We start from the raw sequence: 25,385 nt of genomic DNA on the forward strand, positions 1-25,385 counted from the left end.
GGTAAATTTTTAGAAGTGGGACTGTTAGGTCAAAGGATAAATAAATATGTAGGTTTGCTGGATATCATGAAATTCCCCAGCATTTTGCATCATCACTCCAATGAATGATGCTTGTCCTTCTAGACTCTCCGGGAGAGGGAGAGAGAGATAGAAACATCAATGATGAGAGAAAATCATTGATCAGCTGCCTCCTGCACACCCCCTACTGGGGACTGAGCCTGCAACCTGGGCATGTGCGCTGACTGGGAATTGAACTGTGTCTTCCTGGTTTATAGGTTGACGCTCAACCACTGAGTCATGCCGGCCGGGCTGGAGTGCTTTTTTAGGAAGGCTGCATTCAGATGCACCAGCAAATAAGAATTTAAAATGTAAATTTTAAAAAATTATGAAAGTAACAACAAAAATATACAACATTCCATGCAGGTGCATTAATAAGAGTAGTGTGAGATTTTTAGATTAAAAAGTATAAAACTTTGTTGGAAGAACTTAAATAATATATAAATAAAGATACAAGGTGTGAGTATGTGTGTATATATATATTCACACCTTCATATATATATAAAGATTCACTATTGTAAACATGTCAATGATTCCATAATTGAGCTACATGTTCAGTAAGATTTTAATAAAATCTCAATAGGATTTTTCAAGGAACTTGATGAGCTTATTCCAAAATGTATATTGATGAGCAAACAGCTAAGAAAGAGAGGCCAAGAAGGCTTAAAGAAGAACTAGGCTGGAGGACTTACTCTATCAAATAACAAGACTTAGTCATTATGTAATTTTATATTTAAGTATAGAGACAGAAAAATTGACCAATGGAAAACATTAGAGATCCCATAAACAGGTTCATATATGAAAACCTGATACAGAACTGGCATTGCAGAGCTGTAGGGAAAGTGTGGATTATTTTAAAATGCTGCTAGAAAAACTGATCATCCAGAGCAAAAAAATGAAAATAGATTCCAACCCCCACCATTAATTTTTTTTTTCAAATCAAGAACTTGAAAGTGAAAGACAGCAGGTTAACATGCATAAGTAAAAAAGTATAGGATGATATTTTGAAGATCATGGGTAGGAAAGGTACTTTAGACAACGCTTAAAAAACACAAACAATAATGAAAAAAATGTTTAACTTAAAATTAAAAATGCTCTTCAAAAGATGCTAAAGAGAATAAAAAACCCAAAGGATAGAATCCAGAATACATTGAGAATTCCTGCAAATCATTAAGTAAAAGAAAAACAGGCCTCTTTAAATTAGGCAGAAAGACTTGTATTTCACAGAAAAAGAAATACAAACAGCCAATGAACATATGAAAAGAGCTCAGCCTCACTAGCATGTAGAAAAACAGAAATTAGCCCTAGCCGGTTTGGCTCAGTGGGTAGAGTATTGGCCTGCTTACTGAAGGGTCCCCGGTTTGATTCTGGTCAAGGGCACATGCTGGGGTTGCGGGCTCCATCCCCAGTAGGGGGCATGCAGGAGGCAGCCAATCAATGATTCTCTCTCATCATTGATGTTTTTATCTCTCTCTCCCTCTCCATTCCTCTCTGAAATCAATAAAAATATATTTTAAAAAAATAAAAACAGAAATTAAAATTCTAGTGAGAGAATATTTTATATCCAACAAAGGGGCAAAGATGAGAAAGTCAATTAAAAAATTGAAACTGCACACATACTACGATCCCATGATTTCTCTTCCAGAAAAACTCTCAAAAACATGTTTCCAGTAAACAAGTATAAGAATAATTGAAATAGTGCTATTCATAATAATAATAATAATGAACTTGAAATAATTCAAATATTCATGATGGTAAAATGGATAATTAAATTTGGTATAATCACTTAATAACTATTACATGGCTATAAAAATAAATTATCTCTAAGTCCACAGATTAACATGGAAGAATATTGTAAACAATGCAGAGCAATAAAGAAAATCACAGAAAAAAATGCCTTCATATATTACATACTAGAGGCTCATTGCAAGATATGTACACATATAATACCATAGTAAAAAAATAAAAAAAAGAAATTCATGCAAGGGGCTCCGCCCTCACAGTCGCATTGGCTTGCGTTGGCCCTTGCAGCCCCGGCTTCATCCAGAAGGACGTCCAGTATAATTAGTATATTATGCTTTTATTATTATAGACTAGAGGCCTGGTGCACGAAATTTGTGCATGGGGGGGTGGTCCCTCAGCCGGGACCCCTCAGGGGATGTCCAACTGCCAGTGGGATCAGGTCTAAACTGGCAGTCAGACATCCCTCTCACAATCCAGGATTGCCTGCCTGCCTGCCTGCCTCATCACTCCTAACCACTTTGCCTGCCTGCCTGATCGCCCCTAACCACCTCTGCCTCGGCCCCCCGCCACCGTGGCTTTGTCTGGAAGGACGTCCGAACCAATCTATCTGGTCTAATTAGCATATTACCCTTTTATTAGTATAGATACTTCAAAAGCAGGTGAAACTGAATAGTATACTTTTAGGGGTATCTACACATGTGATGGAACTTTAAAGGAAAACAAGAAAATTATTGCTATAATGTTAAAGTGGTATTGTCCCCCTGATAGGGAGAGAGAGTGAAAGAGATTCAGGCAGATTCTAAGAAACTGATAATAATGTCTCTTACCCTGGATGATGTTAAATTCATCAGTGTTATTTTATTGATATTTTCATTTAAAATATATATATATATGTTATATTCATTCTCTGGTAGAGAAAATAAATTTCACAATTTTAAAAAGTTTATTAAAAAGAAAAAAAAAGTTGATTCACTTAGTCCTTTACCTAAAAGCTTCTAGTGGCTTCCTGTTGCCTACAAGGTAAAATCCAACTTCCTACCAAGTAAAACTGCAGGCTCTTCCCCATTAGGCCTCCAACTACCTTTGCAACCTCATCGCCCACCATCTACCCCACACCCTCAACTCACCTGTATTCTAGTGACAACCTGTATTATCAGACCCCCAAGCACATACTTGAGCTATGCACCTGTAGCTCCCTAAAGCCTCCTGTCTCAACTTAACCAATTCCTGTACTTTCAAACTCTAGCAAATTCCAGCTTCTTGGGGGAGCCTTCCCTGTAAATTCTGATTGATATTTTCTTCTGTGTGTTCACAAAACTGTATTTCAGTTTATCTACTTATATGTCCCTCCTCGCTTTCCTGTGAAATCTTCATAGGCAGGAGCTACATTTCCAATTCAGTTGAACCAACATTTCCTGTGTTTTCATTTTATATCATAACCCTGCTTAGACACTGAATGTATCCGGAGTAGGCCCTGTTGCTACCTTCAAGGAGCTTGCAATTTAGTTATCCTCATGACTGAATTCTTTATTCTGATTGTAGTGACTGGCATATTGCACATTATTCAATTATGTCTGATGAATACAATAATGACTCACTCAGTAAATGAACAAACTAAGAGACAAATAAGAACTATTCTTTTCTTATTTAAAACCAACAAAGAAGCCTTTTGGCAATAACTCATGCCTTTATTCACAACTTTTTAAGGCTATAAATGGTATCTGTCAAAAACTAAAGTTTATCCAAGGAAAAACACCAAATGTGTATTTCCATTAAGAGATGTTTTAATTATTCTTATGTAATTTCCAGATAAGAGTAAACTCAGCCAACTGATTAAAACTCAGGTTCATTATACTGGTATAACACAATAATAAGAAACAACACAAGTTAAGTGTGGAACTGGAAAATATTAATAAAAGTATTCCTTTGTGGTTGCTCCCATGTGAAGCTGTCTATAAACATGTATGATTGCTTTTCACTTTCTTTAAAAGGAAAAATATCCCAAGAAATTTCAAATTAAGCATTATTTTTAATTTTTAAATAGCTTCAGGCATCCAAATAAGCAGTCAGACTTCAGATATGAATATTCCATGTCAAGGAATATTTAAAATGGTGTATTTCTCAATCCTAGCTTACTATAAGCCAAACACAGAAAAATGAGTAAGGATCATCTGTATAATGCGGCTATACCATTTGGATGCAACACCATTCTCCCCACTTTGGTCTTTATTCTTTGTTGGACAAATGTACTAGCATTCTCCCATAGACATCTTATTCGGGCCCTCCTGGGTGATTCTTGCTAATGCCAGTATGGTGAGCTGAAAAATGGCCCCTCCAGCATTGTCCATGCCCTATTCCAGAACATGTGATACCTTACATTGCATGGTAAAAGGGGCTTGGCAGACTGGTTCAATTAAGGCTCTTGAGATGGAAAGATTATGCTGGATTCTCTGGTCAGGCCTAAAGTAATCACAAGGGTCCCTTTAAGAGGAAGTCAGGCCCTAACCGGTTTGGCTCAGTGGATAGAGCGTCGGCCTGCGGACTCAAGGGTCCCAGGTTCAATTCCAGTCAAGGGCATGAACCTTGGTTGCGGGCACATACCCAGTAGGGAGTGTGCAGGAGGCAGCTGAATCAATGTTTCTCTCTCATCGATGTTTCTAACTCTCTATCCCTCTCCTTTCCTCTCTGTAAAAAGTCAATAAAAAAAAATTTTTTTTTAAAAGAGGAAGGCAAGAGAATCCCAAATAGTACCAGGAGATGGGGCAATAGAATCAACAGGTTAGATGAAGAAGGCATCATGAGCCACACAGTGCAGGTGACCTCTTCCAGCTGAAAAAAGCAAGGAAACAGATTCTCTCTTCGGAGCCTCCAGAAGAAAGCAGCCCTGATGACTTTCACCAAATAACTCCACTAAGACTCATTCTGGACTGCTGATCTCTAGAAATATCTAATCTAATCTAATAATAGACAAATATGCAAATTGACCGCACCTTTGCTACGCCCAAGCCACGCCCACCAGCCAAGCCGCGCCCACCAACCAATCAGGACGAATATGCAAATTATCCAAACAAAGATGGCGGCTAATTTGCATATCGCGACAGTGTAGAAAGAAGCCAATAGCTGCAGAAGGGAGCAAAGCTGCAGAGAAGCAAGCAAGCCGGGGTGGGGGGGAGGAGAAGGGAGGAGCGGAGGCGGGGCCAGGGGAGAAGGAAGTTGAGCAGGCGGGGCCGGGGGAGAAGGAAGTTGAGCAGGCGGGGCTGGGGGAGAAGGGGCGGGGCCGGGGGAGAAGGGAGGAGCGGAGGCGGGGCCAGGGGAGAAGGAAGGAGAGTGGGCTGGCCGAGAAGTTAGAAAAGCAGGGGGGCTGGCGGAGAAGGCGGGGCAGGGGAGAAGGGAGGAGCGGAGGCGGGGCCAGGGAAGAAGGAAGGAGAGCGGGCTGGTGGAGAAGTTAGAAAAGCAGGGGGGCTGGCGGAGATCGCGGGGCGGGGGACAAGGGAGGAGAGCAGGCAGGATGGGGTAGAGTGCAGCAGGAAACCCTATTGCAGGATTTTTCCTGCAACGGGAACGCTAGTAAGATAATAAATGTGTATAGTTTGAAGCCATTAAGTTTGTGGTACATGTAACAGCAACAATAGAACACTAACGCACTTACTGATTAGACTATTCCTTCATGTGGTATCTTGCCCCAACATTGTTCTGCACCCTGAATAATATTCAATTCTCTCATCTCTGAAACAATTTTAATGCCTCACTGGTTATCCTTCTGGTATGATCTGTATAACCTGATATTTGTTTGTTAGCTGTGGCAGACACTATTGACGACTTACCCCAAAGTCATTCCAACTCATTCTCCCTTGCTGCCTCATACTGCGGTGGCTAGAAAGTCAAATACGCTTTCCCAGCCTTTTTTTCAGTGAGCGATGGCCGCCTGACCTAGTTCTAGAAAATGAGGCATAGATAGTATCTGCTGGGAGAAAGGGAAAATTTGAGGGACACTTGCTTTCCTGACAAAAAGGGAAGATATAACCAGTGTGAACCTTTCCCTTTCTTCCTACCTTGAACATGAGTGTGATGGTTAGAGCTGCAGTGGCTGTCACACTAGCAGAAGCAAAAGGTCAAGAGAATCACAAAGACATGGGCTCTGATATTGCTGAGTCATTGGAACCAAAGCCAATAGTTGCCTACCTCTGGAAACTTCTGATTTTGTGAGAGCCATAGCTCCTATTTGTTTAAGCAACTGTAGTATGATTTGGTGTTACTTGCATCTGAAAGCATTCCTAACTAATATATTAATTTTCTATGGTAATCTCCACTGGAGCAAAAGCAATCAGACCTCTGAGGCTTCAGAAAGTATAACAAAATCCACCTTAGCACATAGCTTTATGCATTGTTATGTCTGAAAAGAAAGGGAGGGAGGAAGAAAGGGAGGGAAAGGAATGAGACAGAAGAGGGAGAGAAGGAAAAAGAAAGCAACTCAAACCCAAAATTCAGCCATTGCTATCAAACTACAAAAGAAAAAGTTGAAGAATAGATGCATCCACCTTCACTGCCTCAGTCTTACACAATTACATGATATAAACACACACTAAAGAACTTGCAATGACAATCAACTTGAGACTTTTGAGCTCCAATCAGTTCTCCTAACATCAATGCCATGAGTGTCCCTATTCTCTTCGTCACCATTCTACAAACCCAAATACCAAATTAACTCGAAGCATTACTAAGGAGGCTCCATTTGCCAGCTCCCAATAAAGTGCTCCAGTGAGCTGCAGACTACACAGAGCAATAATCTGGGTCACAGTGAACTATCTAGAGAAAATCAATGTCAAGGATTTAGAAGCTTACTCTGGGAATAAAACTAACAACTTTCTAAAATTCTCTCTTTGGTGCTCATATGGTGTATTATTTTGTAAGCTTTGAGATTTGTTAATGTTTGGTAAATCTTTGTGGTTAATCAGAGATCTAAAATGGGCTTTTTCATTAGAATATTCTATTTATAATGAGTATTACTATGCATCTCAGTGCACCAAAACATTCAGAGGCTAAGGTCTACAACCTATGTGGAGGACCTACTCAATGGCAGGCACAATGCTGGAAATGGAAACAAAGAGAAATCACTGTTCTTGTCCTTGTAAAGCTTAGATTCTTATTACTTAATGGATATTAACAAATAAATATATGTTACAAGTTTGAAAGAGAATTGTTAGTTCTTCTGGGGGAGTGAGGGAATGGATAAAAAACATGAACAAAAAACCTTCTTTTTATTAATTGATTGGTTAAAGACCAGACCAATGGTGATAAAAAAGAAAAAGACTCCTTGACATTTGACAAGTCAACAAAGCAAGGCTGTTTCAAGTAAAGAAAATAATAGACTGGATGGAAGTGATAGGACAGTGGGGGGACTTTAACACATGAATTACTCAAAATTCTCCACAAATACCAAAAATGTCTTTGGAGAACGGATGGAGAATAAGTTAACAGCTAGTAACAAAGTCATCCAAAAGATAAAGGATTAAAGGAGGATCCAGCCAGACCCTATTGTGTGAACACAACTTGGAAAAGCTGGAAAGAGACTGAGAATGTTGGTCTACCACAAAAGCACAGTTTGGGGAAGTTCAGTGTCTTGAGCATGTCTTTAGCACATCCAGGACAGCTGTCCATTGTGCAGCTCTCTTGGATTGGGGAATACTGGGAAGGTGGGCACTGTTGATAGCAATACGCTTTCAGAGAACACTGAAAGACATGGAGACTAACATGTATTAAGATGATACACTGTGATCCTTACATGTTAACCCACTTAATCCTTGCAATAACCCTGTGAAATACCAATTAGTAAACCTCATTCTATAAAATTTAGAGTACGGATTTTTAAATACACTTCGATTTGAGTCTGGCTCTATCACGTATTATATCTATGATGACATAAATTTAAAATGTGACTGAATTAAGCAATAAAGCAAAGTAACTTTCCCAAAGCATCACAGCAAAGTCAAAGTAAGATTAAAATTCACAGCTTCTCAATTTATAGGAAGTAGTTTAACCCCTTGAATCACAATGCTCCCAGTGGTGAGTTCTCTGGTCTATTCTGAACTGTCATCAGAAACATTCAAATTTCAGCTCCTACCTTCACACATTTTTGTGTCATTTCTGTATTTGGTATTCTCAGCGGCACCTAGCACTGCAAAATATGTCTTGAAATAACTGTTGTAAGAGAATAGATTGGTGCATTCTATTTTGCGGGGTGGGAGTGGGGCAGACAATTTGGTGATACTGATCAGAATTTCAAATGCATATGCCCTTTACATAACAATCCCAACAATCCCAATAAAACTATGTTCTGTGTCCTGCCATATATATATATATATATATATATATATATATATATATATATACACACACACGTACTCATATACACAAAACACTAACAGGAGACAGTTCTGTAGTGGGTAAGAGAACGGTCTCAGGAGCTAAACTGCATGAGTTCAAATCTTGATTCTATTTTTTATTTGTAATCTTGGGCCTCTTAGATCTCTATTCCTCAGTTTGTTCATCAATGAAGTGGGTCTAAGAATAGTTCCTATTTCATAGGATTAAATTAATTATAGGTGTAAAAGGCTTGGGCCAGTAAGTATTAAGTATTGTATAAATGTTAGCTGTTATTATAATTTTCAGTCAAACACTGTAATAGCAAAAGAATCTGAAAATAACCTAAACATCAGAAAGCAGAGAATGGCTGATTCATGATGGCACATCTATGTAAAAGAAAATGATACGCCTCTAAAGATACTAAAATACAGCTGCGTGAACTGCTTGTACAGAAGAGTCAGAACATACCTGTGTCAGGCAAAGCTTCTATCTGAGGCTCTGTGGGATTTTCTCCCTTAAGTCATCTGTTAGCCATTTGCTGAATTAGTAGAGTACTACTCTGGTCTCTAGAGCTTTAGGAGGAGCGGAAATGTGAGACAATACAAAGATTAAAGGCATGTGTATTTGCACATGGGCATAACATCTTTATAGACCCACACAGGTTCTTCCTACCTGCTGCCTCACTTCTCAATTTGCAGCTATTATAGGAAGAAAACATGTGAGCCATCCTCCTCTCTTCCCTGCTTTCAACAGACTTTCTACACAAGCTGCCAAAATAATTTGGGAGAATGCATGTTCTCCTGCCTGGATCCACTGTGTTGGGCCTTTTGCTGTAAATTCTCTTTTCACACTCTTTGCCTGACAGGTAAACATCAGGAAGGTGTGTTTTACAGATTATTCTTAGCTCTCATTTTAACTAAAGTTAGTCATATTCAAGAAAACTGGACTATTCCTAAATCACATTTAACCATCCATATGAAAATTCTGAAAATAGAGAAAAGGGGAAAACCAGTTGATGAGAATATAATTTGTAGGCCATATTATTAAAAAAAAGTGTCATTCAATTCAACTAATACCTGGAGCATATCACTGAGATAAGGATTGCTGGATAACCTAAAATAAACTGTGGGTGAAGGGTGGTTGGGAAGGATGGGAACCAATGCATGTGACTTGACTGCCAAATGCCTAGCACTTTATATGCATCAAACACTCAGACCAAGCCTATGAACGCAGGATCATCTTTAGCTAGAGTTGAAACACTGAGGCTTAGGGTGCTTAAAAGACTTGCCCAAGTTTATTTAGCAGGAAAGTGATAGAGCTTAGATTTAGAACCCAGGTTGGCTAGTTCTAAAACCCACATTCTTCCTTCTAAAGCCCAAGATTTTCAGGGACGAGTCTGTGATTATATTTCAGTAATGGTAAAGGCTAAAAGGAGGGACATGGGAACAGACTGAAGGTCTATCAAAAGCCCCTAATGGTGCTCTTTTTCCCAGAGAAACACTTCGAGGTGAAATATGTTTTATAAAGTCTCTGTGGATCAAAGCTGCCTGGAGAAGAGGCAAAGGTTACAGCCAAGTCTCCATGTAATTAAGGTACTTTGTTGTTGACCAAGATGAAACAATGATACATTGGTAACCCAAAGCATTCCTAGGACTTACTTGGAGATTCTTGTTTATGGGGAAGAAGCCTTGAGACCACGGATCGGACTCATCTTCCTAGGGGAAAAACCACTGGGAGAAAAGCTCGGGAAACCAGGTGCACATCCTGACACCCAACAAGTCTAGCAATGCTTGGGTCAGCCCTGCTTGAGCCTGGTGGGCACTGCCCTGCCCAGAAGCTCCTAAAAGAGGGAGCTTCCAGGATCAATGTGAGCAGTAACAAAAGCTCTAGTTGTCTTCCTTCTGATTGGACAGCATAACAGCCAAGATGTGGGCTTTAGATGGTATTTCACCCTAACCCCCACCCCCAGGCTAACGGGAGAAGTAAAGACCAAAGCTCTCTATGCCCCTCTCTCTCTTCCTGGTTCAAGAACTCCTCCCTCACCCAGCGCCAGCTGCACGCCACTCCCTGGATGTCATCCCCTGCCACAGACAAGAGATGCATCCATCCAGGCTGAGGTATCAGTTAAAAAAGAAACATGGTGGTAACAATCCCAGGAACAATTGAAATGTCAATGGGATCCATCAACAAATTTAAGAAAAAAGCTAAAGAAATTAATGAAATGAATATCTAGTGATAGACTTTCTGGTACTATAAAAAATGATGATATATATACAAATCCTTACATGTATAACATGGGCACGCATATGCACATAAGACAGACATAAAAGAAAGATAACATACACATTAAGTTTTTAAAAAGTATATCCAAGCATATAATTCAAAAAGTATGCATGCACTCATGATTTGTGGGATCAGGACTTGGGTAAGCAATCACAGACATTTTTTTTTTCAATTACAGGTCTCATTCAATATTACTTTGTATTAGTTTCAGGTGTACAGCATAGTGATTAGATAATCATATGCTCTACAAATATTTCAGGTACCCACCTGGCATCCTTAACATGACATCTTTTAACACAAGCGAAAGGACAGATGTAGGTGGCCTGGGGTGACTCTCAGGGGACACCATGCTCATTTCTCCATCTAGACTGTGAGCAATTCATGGAGTATGTCCTCCACATGTTTGCTTATGTGAATTACGTGACAGTCAAAAGAGCCATGTGCTGGCCAGAAGCTTCTGACCTTGATCGAAATGCTATGGACTGAACTCTAACACTGACACTTAGGATTGGAAGAAACTTTACAGGTGATAATGTTCCAACATCTGCATTTACTGGTGAGGAAATGGAGATGAGAACTAGTGAGAGGACCCCATCATGGTCATGCACTTGACCCAATAGAGTCATAAATTACAGTGCTCTTTCCACCACAGCCTAGAGTTCTGGATAGGTGAGGTTAACATGCTGTGATATACAAGGAGTGTCTCTGTTACTCACAAAAGGATGAGTACATCGATGAATCTCATGGAATCTAAGTTAAAACACTGAGTCTCTCTCTCTCTCCTTCCAGAGCTGTTCCAGAACACCATGTGTGAGAGAAAACAACAGAATGGAAACTGCTCATATGGAGCACGAGGAGGCTGCCCACCTCCCTCACACAGCCCGTGTGCAAAGACGGCCCCTCAGCTGCGCCACAGACACAAGGTGGCTCATGCTCATTGTTTATTGTGACAGCTGACAAGCCAGCTGGCACAAATCACTCCTCACTTCCAAAAGAGACACCACCAGGACACGTGTGACAGGCGCCAGCTGCCGCTCAAGAAGATGGGTGGTGTGGCCCATGGCCCAGGCCCTGGCTTCCACAGTCCTCCATGGAGCTTCCCAGCACAGAGCAGTCATGTGGGCATTTGTGGGGAGGGGTGGCAGCACACGGCTACTGGCTGTGTTCTTGGGGCTACAGCTGGAGCAAAAGTTTGTTCTAATGCTCCCTGAAGGGCTGTGTTATATTTGGCAGAGGAATAGCATTTCTGGTCAGAGCAAGAAGGTAAAGGAAGAGGCAAAATATTACATCTGAAAAACATGTCGGGTACCACCAGAGGTATGGGCATAATGCTAAGGAATCTGGCAGTCTCAGGTTCAAAAGGGGCCTCCTGTCCTCTGACTTGAGCCAGATCCACCTGAATTCACTGCAAATGGATAAGCAGAGCTGGGGGAGTGGTGAATGAAAGGGTCTGGGTGCCCTGGCCTAGGGTGTAGGACACAAAGGGGGCTCTCAAGTGGTAGACTTTAAAGAATACGAGCAGTCCCTTTTTCACCCAACTTTTCCTCCACCAACATGCTCAGCCTTGAGGTCCAGAAGGGGCTTGTGACCTCAGCATGTTTGGGTTAGATAATCAATTCTTTTTGTAGAAGGCTGTCCTATATGCTGTAGAATGTTTGGAAGCATCCCTGTTCTCTCCCCATTAGACTCCAGTAGCAACCCCGTAATTATGGCAAACAAAAATACCTCCAAACATGAACCTTGTCCCTTAGCATAGCTCCAAATTGAGAACCACTGGTGTTGGTGTCAAGAGCATAACTCAGGCCCCAGACTACCTGGTCTCTTGATTCCAACATTGCCTCTTCTAGACAGGTAATTTTGGCCAATCTTTGTGCTCAATGTTCTCAGTTGTAAAATGAGAGGAAAATAACAATCCACCTTATAAAGTGGTTCCAAATGTTGATTTATTTAATACATGGTGAACCTTCAGAATGGAGTCTGGCCCCCAATGAGCATTCCTCTCCCCAAAGAAGCCCAGGAAATAGTCCATTCCTCCAGGATCCCAACCTGCAGGGCTCCAGCTTAAAGTCTACCACAGAGAGCATCGGTGAACAGTCAGGAAAGCAAAGTGGAGAAGCCACTACTCGCCTCTAGCAGTGGCAAACAGAGCCATGTGCAAAGACAGATGGGAAATTTCCCTCAGCTTCTAGACTTTTTCCTATAAATCATCTATCAGCCTTGGTGGCATGAACACCTGAGGTCATATGTGGCTGTTTCTTTTGATTTCTGCAGCCTCCTAATCTTTGGAAAGCCAGACCAGTTCTTCCTGGTCCTCCCTCCACCAGCCTTCCCATAAGTTCTATGGGACATAATTTTCTGTATGAAGTCCCTTCCTGCTTAAAATGTCTACAGTGGGTCCTGTTTTTCAGACCAAACTCTGTCTTGTGAACCCATTAACTTGACTCAAATACCAAAATCTTACTATCAGGAAAATGTTCCTGGGAGTAGTGATGAACTGGTATGTATGTACTTACAATAGAACCTTCACTTCCAGAGGAAATCCCCAAATATGAAACAGGTAAAAGTGGAGCTAGTCGACTAGGTAACTGTTGGGGGAAGGAGGAGTGCGCAGATGGCTTACCACTTGCTCACATTTCTTCCCCACACATGTAGAATCTTAAGGCTCTGACAAACCATGTTTTCAAATCCCTATAGTAAGAGAAGAGTCCTAAAATATATATGGGTTCCATGCATATAAAGTGCTGAAGCAGAAGTTTGAGAAAAGTGTCCCCAGGGCCAGAAAAGACAGCAAGCAACTGCTGATTGATTGCTCTAGAGAGGATGGATTTTAAGATGCACTGTGACTGGCCCTGGGGAGAGAAGGGCCTGTGTAAGGAGTAGGTCTCTGTCATCAAGGAGTTCAGAGTCAAACAACCAATGAAAACAGAAGCCAGGCCCACAGACAAGGAAAATAGGGTAACATGTCTTGGTGAGAAGCACATGGCATTCAGTCGCCTATGAGTGTCAATCCTCAAGCAAAGCCTCAGAGAGCAGATGCTGGGCTGTGCAGCACAGAGAGCTCTCCCTGAATCCCAGGTGTGAGAGTAGCCCACTCTCAGAGGGTCTCCATTATAAAGCTGCCCAAACAGGAAAGGAAGTGAAGGCCTGGCATGCCATCTACCTGGTCAATAACCTGCTGAACTGCTCCCAGCCTGCTGTCTCTGGTCCAGCCAACTTTACCAAGTAAGAGGCATTGCCATATGATCATTATTTTCTAATAATTCTACGTAAATTGCTTTCATCTGGTGAGTTTGGTTTGGATGGGCCAGGTGTCTTGTTCCCGTACTTCATTTTTGTTTGCTATGACTTTCATGAAACTCTAGGTATTCTTAGGAAACTGGGCATATCTGCTCCTAACATGCTTTTTTATTGTTTTGACACACCCGCCAAGAGATTGGTCTCTCTTTCCAGCAGTGCTTTCAAAAGTCAAATTTTTATGGTTGAGAATTCTCATTAAAAATGATTACTTTTGGCAGCAGAAGTCAGAAGGGTGACAGGAAGAAGGAAGTATTAGAGACACTGAGATTTTTTTTCTTCCACTTGTAGAAAGCCTGTCTGTAAAAAAACATCATGCGGAAAATGAAGAAAAAAAATGTAAACATACCACAAAACCCCTTCTAACCTTTATATGTGTGTGTCATTCAAAGCAATTTCATAAGCATAGGCGCTACACCACTGTCCCTATTACCTGTTCATACCTACTCATTAGACTATAAACCCTTTAAGCGTAGGGCAGTGTTTTCCACATCTCTGAACTCTCTGCAGCAGTCACCACCATGCCTGGCATGTAGGAGTATTGATAACTGCTCCATGAATAAAAATTTAATGAATTACTAATAATTATTAGAAGAGTATAGATAAAAATAGCATACCATGGATACCAATGCAAGAGCTAGAAATTTAAGCAAACTAAATACTTTTTGTATTTATTCTTTCTCATATCATGGCGGGGGGGGGGGGGGAAGGCAGGTTGATTACCATTGCTAACTACTCTCCAGTGATTCTCTAAAGAAATGGAGCATATAAACCTTTCTTAATGCTTCTAGTTAGATATACAATTTCTGAGGGCACTGAGATTCATATTTTTAAAACTATTTTGTAAAACTAGGGTGTGTTTTTTTACATTTTTTGGAAAACTAATACAATCAAGCCATGATTCGGTCAATGACAGATCACATATACAATGGTGGTATACCATAAAGCCTAGGAGTGTAAAAGCTATACCATCTAGGTTTGTGTGAATACACTCTATGATGTTCACACAGTGAAAAAAATCACCTAAGGATTTCATCAAGACTGTATCCCCATTCATTTATGAGCTGTCAGGAAATGTGGGAACCTGGTAAACCCCAGCCTTCACTGCTCTTGACTTTGTCTTCTTCCAATACTTATTCAGATGTTGGAACTTCACCTCTCTCTTATTTCTTGCATAGGACAACAGCAAAAGTGTGGCTGCCCTTTGGGAATCTTCAGTTCTCTGTGACAGTTTAGACCAAGTGTGATGATGCCTATGAACTATTTTGGGTCCTTTGGTGGCTCATGATGTCCCACATCCACAATTATCCGAATGCCAGTGCACATACTTCTTATAGGATGAGCCAGTATAGACTCTTAAGTGGCAGACTTTAATAAGATAGCCTACAGATTTAAAAACCACTTCCATAGCAGATTTCATTTCTTCCTTGTAAATTTTCTCTTTTAATGATTGTTGTGACTTATTTATTCTCAATATCCAAGGAAGCAGTAACAATTATGTTATGATTCAAAGTACACTTCCTCATTATATAACCCATTTTCCGTCCTTGGAGATTCATTGTTTCTTTCTATATGACTGATGTACTTAAATATATTAATAGGAATAAGATACCTACTCCACATACATATTTATAATCTGTATACAGTGCCTGGCACATAGCAGGTCCTCAATAACTGTTCATTTGGCTTCTCTATCAAATGTAGTACACACATTAGCTCAAGAGCTATTAGTCACATCTTGTTTTTTATGGGTATAAAGTATTAGGCCATCTTTTCCTTCATATTTCTAGTCAGTACTTGGTCTCTTGGTGGTAAATGGAAAGTCTTGAATTAGAATAAAAGATTCTTGGATCAGAAGTACTCAGAGGACTAGTATAATCATAGGCAGGCCAGGTAAGTAATGCAAACCTGGATGATTCAAGTGTAAAGGGACAAGGCAAAGCAAATGAACAAGAAGTCCAGGCGGGCACTGTCAGGAATTTGGAGAGGCCAGGGCCTCAGCATACAGCCGGGCAGGTTGTACTCAGCACAGGATGACCACTAAAGGAATGATGGGAGCTGAAAACCCAGAGGGAGTGCCTTTTACTTCTTCATGATCAAGTACCATATGGGCTCACTGAGGTACTGAGAGTGCCAAGGACAATGAAAGAAAATTTTGAGGAGCAAATTGACATGGGCCCCGGAATCAAGAAGAATTCCATTCAGTCTGAACATTTTCTCCCAGCGAGTGAACTTTGATATATGTCATGCTGGTGGCAAAATGAACACCTGGATTTGGCTTCAACTGAACCTACAGTGTTTCTAAGACCAGCATGAGGAGAGCAGAGCTGTGACTATGGGAGAATGGAATCATAGGAGACTAGATCACAGAGTCAGAAAATTGAGAGGTAGCTTACAAATTGTACTGGGTTGAATAGTGTCTCCTCAGAATAAGAGTCCACCAGGAACCTCAGAATGTGATCTTATTTAGAAACAGGATCTTTACAGATGTAATTAGCTAAGATGCGGTCATATTGGAGTAGGGTAGGCCCTAAATCCAATATGACTGGTGTCCTTATAAGAAAAGAAGTGACACAGACACAAAGGGAAGAATGCCATGCGAAAGCAGAGGTAGAAGTCAAAGTGATGTGGGGACAAGCGAAAGCAAGAAATGATTTTTCCCTAGAACCATCAAAGTGAGCCTGGCCTTCCTAATGCCTTGATTTCAGACTTCAAGCCTCCCAAACTGCGAGAGAGTAATTTTCTGGTTTTTGAAAGCCACTCAGTCTGTGACACTTTTTTTTTTTAATTCTCACCCCTGTGGAAGGGAGGGAGGGAGGGAGGGAAAGAGAGATATAGATAGATAGATAGATAGATAGATAGATAGATAGATAGATAGATAGGAAGAGAGAGAGAAACATTGATATGAGAGAGACACATCTATGGGTTGCTCCCTGCATTCCCCCCAACCAGGCCAGGGATTGAACCTGTAACCCAGGTACATGCCCTTGACCAGGAATTGAACCCAAGACCCATAGGCGCGGGCCAATGCTCTAACCATTGAGCAACATCAGCCAGGGCTGTGATACTTTCTTATGGCACACAGAAAATTAATACAGAAACCATCTAGTCCAGGGCCTTCAGAGTACAGATGTACACACTGAGACTTAGAGAGACTTGGATGACTGGCCCAATATCACAGAGCTGAATCCCAGCAGAGCAGGAATAATCCAATCATTCACTCACTTGTTCTCTAATTCCTTCAACAAATATTCACCAAGCACTTTCACTGGACAACACAAATACAGACCTCTCCTTCGTGGAGCTTTCATTTCTAATGGACATAACAGATAATAAACAGTTAACTGCTCAGGCAATGACTTAATTACAAGAGGGGTAACAGATCCAGAGAGGAACACAGCGGCAAATGATGAGAGCCCATGATGAGGATTTGGACCTAACCTGGAAATTAGGCAAAGGGACATTTGAGGGGAAATCCAAAGGACATATCAGCATTGGTTTACCATGCCACAGAAGGGTGTGGATGCAGGCATGTGATGAAAGAAGTTTTTAAGGGTAAAAAGGTAGAATCAGATGAGAATATTCCAGATAAAGATAATGACCTTCTCATCAATCCTCTTTCCATCAAACTGTCTTTCCTGGAAACTCATACAAAAGCAAGAGAGTGTCACGATCCCATCAAGCTATGTTAATGACCTGTTAACCACAAAATAGTTACTGCCTGTAAAAGACAAAGGAAACTCTCATTTGCAGTAGGCACTGGACTACACATGTCTACCCTAGAAAATGCTATGATTTTTCTACCCAAAATATTTCACCTTTTGTAAAGCTAAAAGTACCCACTCTCCAATCTCCCCCACCTCATAAATGAAGTTACATTTCCTATCTACAAAAAAGTTCAGCAACAATAACAAAGACTATATTCTCCCAATGACTGGCATAACCAGTCTGGCCCTGATAAGTAGAAATTTGGTAAATAACGCACAGCTGATAATTTGTCCCAATTCTACATGCATATCAAATTCAAAGGTTGTTTTGCATTAGGCTATCAAATGCATGGTTCGATTACATCCTTCCTACACATAACATTTCTTCTCTGGTTAAGACATCAAATGTGAACTCAAATATGGGTCATATTTTCCACTTGAAGTGAACTGAATAAAGTGAATGACTGGCTGACACCAATCACCCCTCACTCATAAAGTCCATGGCCACACAGCACTGTCATCCAATAAAAAGCCTCACATATTTTATATGGATTCAACCATGAAGTCAGAAAAAGAAAAGAAAAAGAAAAAAACCAACACCCCCCAAACACACACACACACACACACACACACACACACACACACACAATAAATAAATAAATAAATAAATAAAACAGAAACTACTAAAATTCCCATTGCTTTTGAGAAAGACTCCTGGCCAAATGGTCCCATTTTCTTTCCACAGTGGGATCTCAAATTCTGTGATTCTTTTATTTTCTCATTCCCACTTCACACCTAATAAAGAAGAATTACATATTCTTAAACAGAACAAAGGGACTGAATGAGCTCAGCATAACACATTAGGCCAGAAATGCCAAGGGGACATTTGAGAAGGTTCCAATGTGACATGACAGTGAGGTTCCCCAATACCGAAACAATGCAACTGCTCTGCCTCAAGATTTCTGGGCTTGTTTGCAACAACTGCCTTTGCCCACCCAGCCCATCTCACTCCCGGAAGGCTCTGATGTTTTCCTGCAATTGCTGGGCTCTGATGCTGACTTGAAAACACTCCTCCACATGGATGCACTCAATCACCCAGCATTAAATGAGACATCTAAGGATTCTGCCACTCACCAGCGCTGTCATGTTTTCCCAGCCCTCTGAGGACTGCATTGTTGTGCAAAGCCACTACAATCCCATTACCAGCTGGCATATGATCAGATGATAACTAAGTGAACACAAACACTTTAACAGCACAAGGAACTGCCGAGATCTCCCTCTTGGGCAATGCAGCCCAAGAGATTTTCTGACACTGGATCCACAAGCCCAACAATCATGTTGCAAATGCTTTTCAATGTCAAGGAACAACCATTCAGTTGGGCCTCATGTGCCTGTCATCTGGTCCTGAGTGCTTCTGAAAAAGACAGCTTGGCCTTTATTCTTCTCTGAAAACCTTTTCTCTTTCAGAAACCACTAAGTCATTCTGGTTTTTTTCCCATCGTACCACTATTCAGATGTTTGCGAAGACCAGCTCTTATTAGGGGCTGGCCTTCAGCTTGTCTCTGTATAGCGGCTAGATGTTTGCTTGGAAATATGAAGAAAGATGCTGGTTTAGTTTTAGGGAAGTAACAGAACCAGTTCAAAAAGTTGTTAACTATTCCTTGATTAATCTTCACTCTGCAGTAGGAAGTAGCAGGAGATATATGCTGTGATTTGAGTGCTAGATTCCATGACAAAGACAGAAGATACACTGTCCCTACCTTCAAAAAGTTGGCAATCTATTTGTGGACACACAGACACACACACACACACACAGACACACACACACACCCACACACACTCCTAGTAATACAAGGCAATATGTAAATAAGGCAATATGTAAATGTTAAAATGAGGCATAGAAACAGAGCAAGTGAAGCATTTGGAGAAGGAGAAATATCCTTGGCCAGAGATGATCCCAAAAGTCTTCCCAGAGTAGTGATGATCACAAAGAGGCTTTGAAAGGTGGCTGGGATTTAGATACACAGATCTGAAGTGCATGGGGATCCCTAGTAGGGGAAGTGTCACAAGCAAAGACAGAATTCTTAGACTGAAAGCCTAGTAACAGAGTGAGTCAGTGGAGAAGTCTGAGAAGGAGCAGGAGGACTATTCCCTCTACACAATGCATGATCTTGAAGCGGTGCCCTCTCATCAATATCTAAGGATAAGTACTAGGACTTATTCAGTAGAAATGGAGTGACTATGAAGGTCAATTGGTTCAATATGCGATTGGGACACCAGTAGTAAGACTGTGAGATATATTGACCAAACTGACTGAAACCTGTATCTTTTTTAACATGGTTGTTCCTCTACCAACTAATGGGACAGGCCTTGTTCCCAGGCTCTGCCCCAACCCCAAGGAGTCTACTTCTAATATTAAAACATGGTTTTTCATCTCAGTGCTTCATAAACACATGCGTTTTGAATGTGTGGATTGATAGAGAAGCAAAATTCTTCCTATAAAGTAATCACTATTTTCAAGAGTATCCTGAAGGGTAGAAAGAAAGGAAGGAAGGAAAAAAAGAAAGAAGGAAGGGACAGAGGGGAAGAAGACACTGAAATAAACTTGGCTACTTGCTAGTGGCCTCTGCCATGACTTGATAGAAGGGATGTTGGAGATAAAATGGGAAAATCTGGATTTGGGTTAGAGGTAAGTTCTATATTGTATTTCTTCATCCTCTTTCCTAGGTTACATAAGAGTTGGCTCTGAACCCAGGGTGGTTCACAGACCTGTCCCCAGAACCCATGGCCGAAAGAAAAGTCACTAAGGAAGGAAGACGAATCACATTATATGGCTTGTTTATCATGAATTAAAGAAACATGGATGTTCCTTCTAAGTCATACTTTATCATCTTTGAATTAAATTAAGCCTGTAAAACAGACTAAAATTAGAGGGCTTTACAGGTTCTTTACTGTAATTGGAATCTTGCCTGGGATTAGGGAGCTTAGAGAAGGGAAAACTTGACATGGGAGATTTAAAGAGTTGTTTCCCAATCAAAAGTGCAGTAGATCTCAAATTATTTTTTACCTAAACTCTGAGATCTGACAGGCCCCTCAAGCTATGGCAATGAGCCCAATCCCCTGGGACGCAGGTCTACACAGGTGGAGAAGACCTCCCTAGTGAGGCAGATGCATTCTCCTTGCTGTGATAGAGGGACAGAATACAAATGGGGTTAAGCCAATGAGACCAATGATCCATGACTAGGAAAGAAAGATCACATATTCTTGGCATAGAGGAACAGGCATGAAGAATCTTTGAATGATACAGGCTGAGCATCAAATGTCAGCTGTCCCACACACTGGGTGTGCCCCTCTGGGTCTCAAATCCCTATCACAGAGTGAGGTGATAGCAGTAACATCACATTGTGGTCAGGAGGAGCAACTGAGGTGATCTGAGAAAAGCACCTAGCACAAGGTCCTTTATTTTATTTTTTACTTTTTCCAAGTTATGTATACATTTTATTTTATTTTATTTTTATTGTTGAAAGTATTACAGATGTCCTCTTTTTCCCCCTTTGACCCCTTCTAGCCCACCCCTACCCCTCCAGGCCTTCACTACACTATTGTCTGTGTCCATGGTTATATATGCATAGCACAGTGTCCCTTAACTAGCAGCTGATAAAGGCTAATTCAAATCCTATAATGCATTATGTGTATGGAGGTTAAGAATTAGGTGAAAATATAATTTTGGCCTTTGAACCAGTAAACTCTATAACAAAGGATCAAAGTTTATACAGATGTTTAAACAGTCCCTTCATACTGGTAGTTGTGACTTCTTTGTCCCTCACCAGCATCCTCAGGGATAATGAGGAAGCAATGATGGTCCAGAAAGTTCATTCATTTGCCTAAAATCATGCATCTAGCAAAGAAATAGAGGTAGGGATAGATCCTGCATGTGGATTTCTGAGATTACATCAGACAGCCTCTGTCTGGCAACCTTACCACCCAGTATATAGTTTTTTTCAGTGCTCACACCATAAGTTTATTCACTTAGCAAATATCCATTGAGTGCCTGTTATGTGCGACTTGGATCCATCAGTGAACAATACAGCAAAGAACTCTGTCCTCAGGGAGGGGCCTGGAGAGAAAAGGCCAACACCAAGCAGGAGACATGATAAAGAAGTAATAAATGAGTACATTCTACAGCGTGCTGCAAATTGGTAAGTGCTGTGGAAGAGATGAAAAATTAGAGCAGGGTAAGGGACATCGGTGGAGGGGGGATCAGGGCAGGGTGTGGGCTGCCATTTTTAATAAGGTGGTAAGAGTAGGTGTCTCTTGGAGAGGGTAACACCTGAGCAAAGCCCTGAAGGAGGTGAGAGTTGGTAGATAATGGGAAAACAAAATGCCAGCTATAGGGAACAGCCAGTGCAAGGATGCTAAGTCAGGAGCAACTCGTGTGCCAGAGGTATTCAGCTAGGGGCCTTGGTGGCCAGGGTGGGGGACAGGGTGAGGGTAACAGATGGGAAGGTTTGTTTGTTTTTAAGACCTGCATAAAAGAAGGCTCATGTGCTGCGAGTGCACTGCAATTCTTCCCTTCGAGAACCTGCTTTGTCAAGGCCCCTCTCAACAGGCCATTGTCTATTTACAATCACATCAGACCCAAACACCTTGTCAATTTCAGGGAAATTTCACCAACCACTTTGTTTGTTTAGTATCAGAGAAACCTGATTTTCTAAAAAAAATCTCTGGGCCTGGATTTTTCACCCTTGAAACCAACCAAGTTGGCTTTATGTTCAGGCTGAGATCTTCAGGAAGTCACACCCCAAATACTTACTTAGTGACGTGGATTCTGCCCCCAGGCCTTTCACCTTGGTTTTAATCTGAGACCTAGTAACTTTTCCAATAAACCTGAGCTATGAGATGCTTTTTACGTTTCTCCCCAGTCATTTACATGGCGCCAGATTATAAATGTCTGATATTGGGAGAATTAGTCTCAAGCTGCACTGAACAAAGCAAATAATTAGCAGCAGCATACATGGTGGATTTATTTCAAATTCTCTCCTACTGTCACCCTGATATAAGCAAATGATACTAGTCACCCGTCTCCTGATCACAGCCACAGTAACACTCACCACAAATCAACTTCCACCTGCTCTCAGTGCTAAAAATAGAGCAGCCCAGAGATTTCTGTGTGCCAGGAAAGTAGTGTGTTTTCGAGACTGAAAAAACATATCTGATGCAGAGCTTATTCAAGAATAACAGGAACCGAGCATCTGCAATTCTTGAGCACGTCCCTGAAAGGACTCAGAAGTCTCTGAATTTGTTACCTGAGCATTTTATTATATTATATACACCATATTTGTTATACTAGAATATGGATCCTATACTATACTATGGTCAGAATAAAGATCAAGTTTGGAGACTGGTTCAAAGTAGATAATGTAGATTATCAAAGAACAAACCTGACTTACTAACTCATATTCATTTTTTAGTGATTTATACCATTTTAAAATATTTTTTATTGATTTAAGAGAGGAAAGGAGAAGGAAAGATAAAAACATCAATGATGAGAGAGAATTATTGATCAGCTGCCTCCTGCACACCCCCCACAGGGGATTGAACCTGTAATCCAGGCATGTGCCCTGACCTGGAATCAAACCATGACCTCCAGGTTCATAGGTCAACGTTCAACTGCTGAGCCACACCAGCCAGGCTATACCATTTTATGTGTGACTTTGATGCAACTAGATAAGAAATGTCTCTCTGTTCTTTGAAAACCTTTTCTGGTCAAATAAGATTTTATCCTATATCAGGACTTCACAGAATACAGTGGCTATGGCAATCTGTGGCTTCAAATCTGCCTATCATGAGGTTACTTCAAGCCTTTGGTAATCTCCCATTTTTCTGTGTGCTTTGCAAATGCAACCATCCACTGTACCCTAGTCAAATTTCCTGTTAACAATTTAACACAGTTAGAAACTCATTTTTAATTAATATAATGTAGCACTGCATTTACCATAAAGAGGCTATTTTCATGCTCCTAAAATTATACTCAAGGGCTTAGCTAGCTGTGAGAAGCCTCTGGTTCTCTATTAGAAACAAGCTGTGGAAGCACTTGCCAAGCTGTCTGTACTTTTTCCTGAACTAAGCATGTAACAGCTGGGCTTCCCTTGGGTAATTCACAAAGAAACTCTTGGATCTTTTCAGTTTATCTGGAGCAACGTGGCTCCACAAGGCAGTGACTTTGGTGTACTGCTTAGCCAGAGTAGGGATAGAATACATACAATCACAAACAAAACATGTTGAACACCAGTTCCATCTTTTTCTTTTTCTTTTTCTTTTTTTTTTTTTTTTTTTTTTTTGTCTCTAGTGCAGCTTAGGCACTTTTTGGAGGGCTTACTTAAGACTCCTCCTTAAATGCAACAAAGATAATGACAACTTAATGTCTGAAGACTTGCAATACCTAGGTATTGTACTAAGATCATTAGATGACATTTACCATTTAATTCCCACAGGACCCCTCTAAAATGTCATCCCACTACTACCATCCCCATTTCATAGATAATAGAGAGTCTAACCAACTGACCCACGTCATATAGCCAGGAAGTGGCTGAACTCAAGCCCCAGGCCCTGTGCTTGGTTTGACACCTAAATGACCAAAATTCATTGCATCACATCTCAGATTTTCTCTCTGTTCTGAGTCTATTTTTTATGAGCCCATTCCAGCATGAATTTTTTCAAAAAATTCTTACTCCCCCACAACATGGTTCTACCATTTATGTAGAAAAATTAAGTTTTCCAACATGTAAATGTGCATGCATTGCTTGGTGGCTGGATTTAGTATAAATGCCCTGTCCTGATTTCTGAAAAAGTTAAAAATTTATGACCCAGACAGTTTATTCCTAGGTATTTGTCCAAGAGAAATGCAAACATATGTCCACGCTGAGAATTGTACACAAATGTTTATGGTTGTTTTATTCACAATAGTTAATAACTGGTAACACACTCCAACAGGGAAGTGGATAAACAAAATATGCTGACCCATAGAATGAAATACGACTCAGCATTGTAAAGGAATAAGCTACTGATATACACAACATAGATGAATCTTAAGGTAATTACAGTAGTGAAAGAAGCCAGGCACAAAAGAATACATACGGCAAGATACCATTTAGCTAAGATTCCAGAAAATGTAAACTAGTCTGCAGTGACAAAATCCAGAGCAGTGGTTGCCTGGGATCACAGGCTGAGAGAAGAATAAATCACAAGGGGCATGAGGAAACCTTTGGGGGTGATAAACATGCTCTCTGTATCTTGTTTGGGGCAATGACTTCATGGGTATATACATATGCAAAACATCTTTAATTCTCTCTTTAAAAAGATATGATGTGCCTTTGCCAGTGTTTCTCAATGGTTAGAGTTGTTGGCTAGTGAACAGAAGGGTCTCGGATTTAATTCCTGGTCAAGGCCAGGTACCTAGGTTGAGGGTGCAGGAGGCAACCTGTCAATGTGTCTCTCTCACATCAATGTTTCTCTCTCTCTCTCTCTCTTTCTCCCTCCCTCCTTCTCTTCCACTCTCTGAAAAGCAATGGAAAAAATATCCTCAGGTAAGGATTAATAACAACAAAGAAAGATATGCATACCTCAATAAACTTGAAAATAAATTATATAGGCTTATTAAGGAAATAGTTAATATATATTGAACTTCAGTTATCAAATATTTTTTAAAAGGTACTAAAGTTTTATTTCATTTATTGTGGTGACATTGGTTATTAAAAGTATATAGGTTTGGGTGTACAATTCTATAATACATCATATGTATATGTATTGTGTGTTCCCCATCCAAGTCAAGTCTCCTTCCATCACCATTTATGCCCCTCTAACATTTTTGCTATAAGTGCCCAGTCCTCATTCAGTACAACCACATTTTTAAGCTAGTTTAAGCTAGCCACATTATTT

At 40.6% G+C, this 25,385-nt stretch overlaps 1 protein-coding gene across 6 annotated transcripts in view; it reads right to left on the reverse strand.

Annotated features, from left to right (window-relative positions):
- GLIS3 (GLIS family zinc finger 3) overlaps positions 1–25,385 on the reverse strand; it is a 455,765-nt gene that overhangs the window by 177,786 nt on the left and 252,594 nt on the right. The window lies entirely within an intron of this gene.

Source organism: Cnephaeus nilssonii, assembly GCF_951640355.1.
Source record: "Cnephaeus nilssonii genome assembly, chromosome: 14".
Classification (NCBI taxonomy): Eukaryota; Metazoa; Chordata; class Mammalia; order Chiroptera; family Vespertilionidae; genus Cnephaeus; species Cnephaeus nilssonii.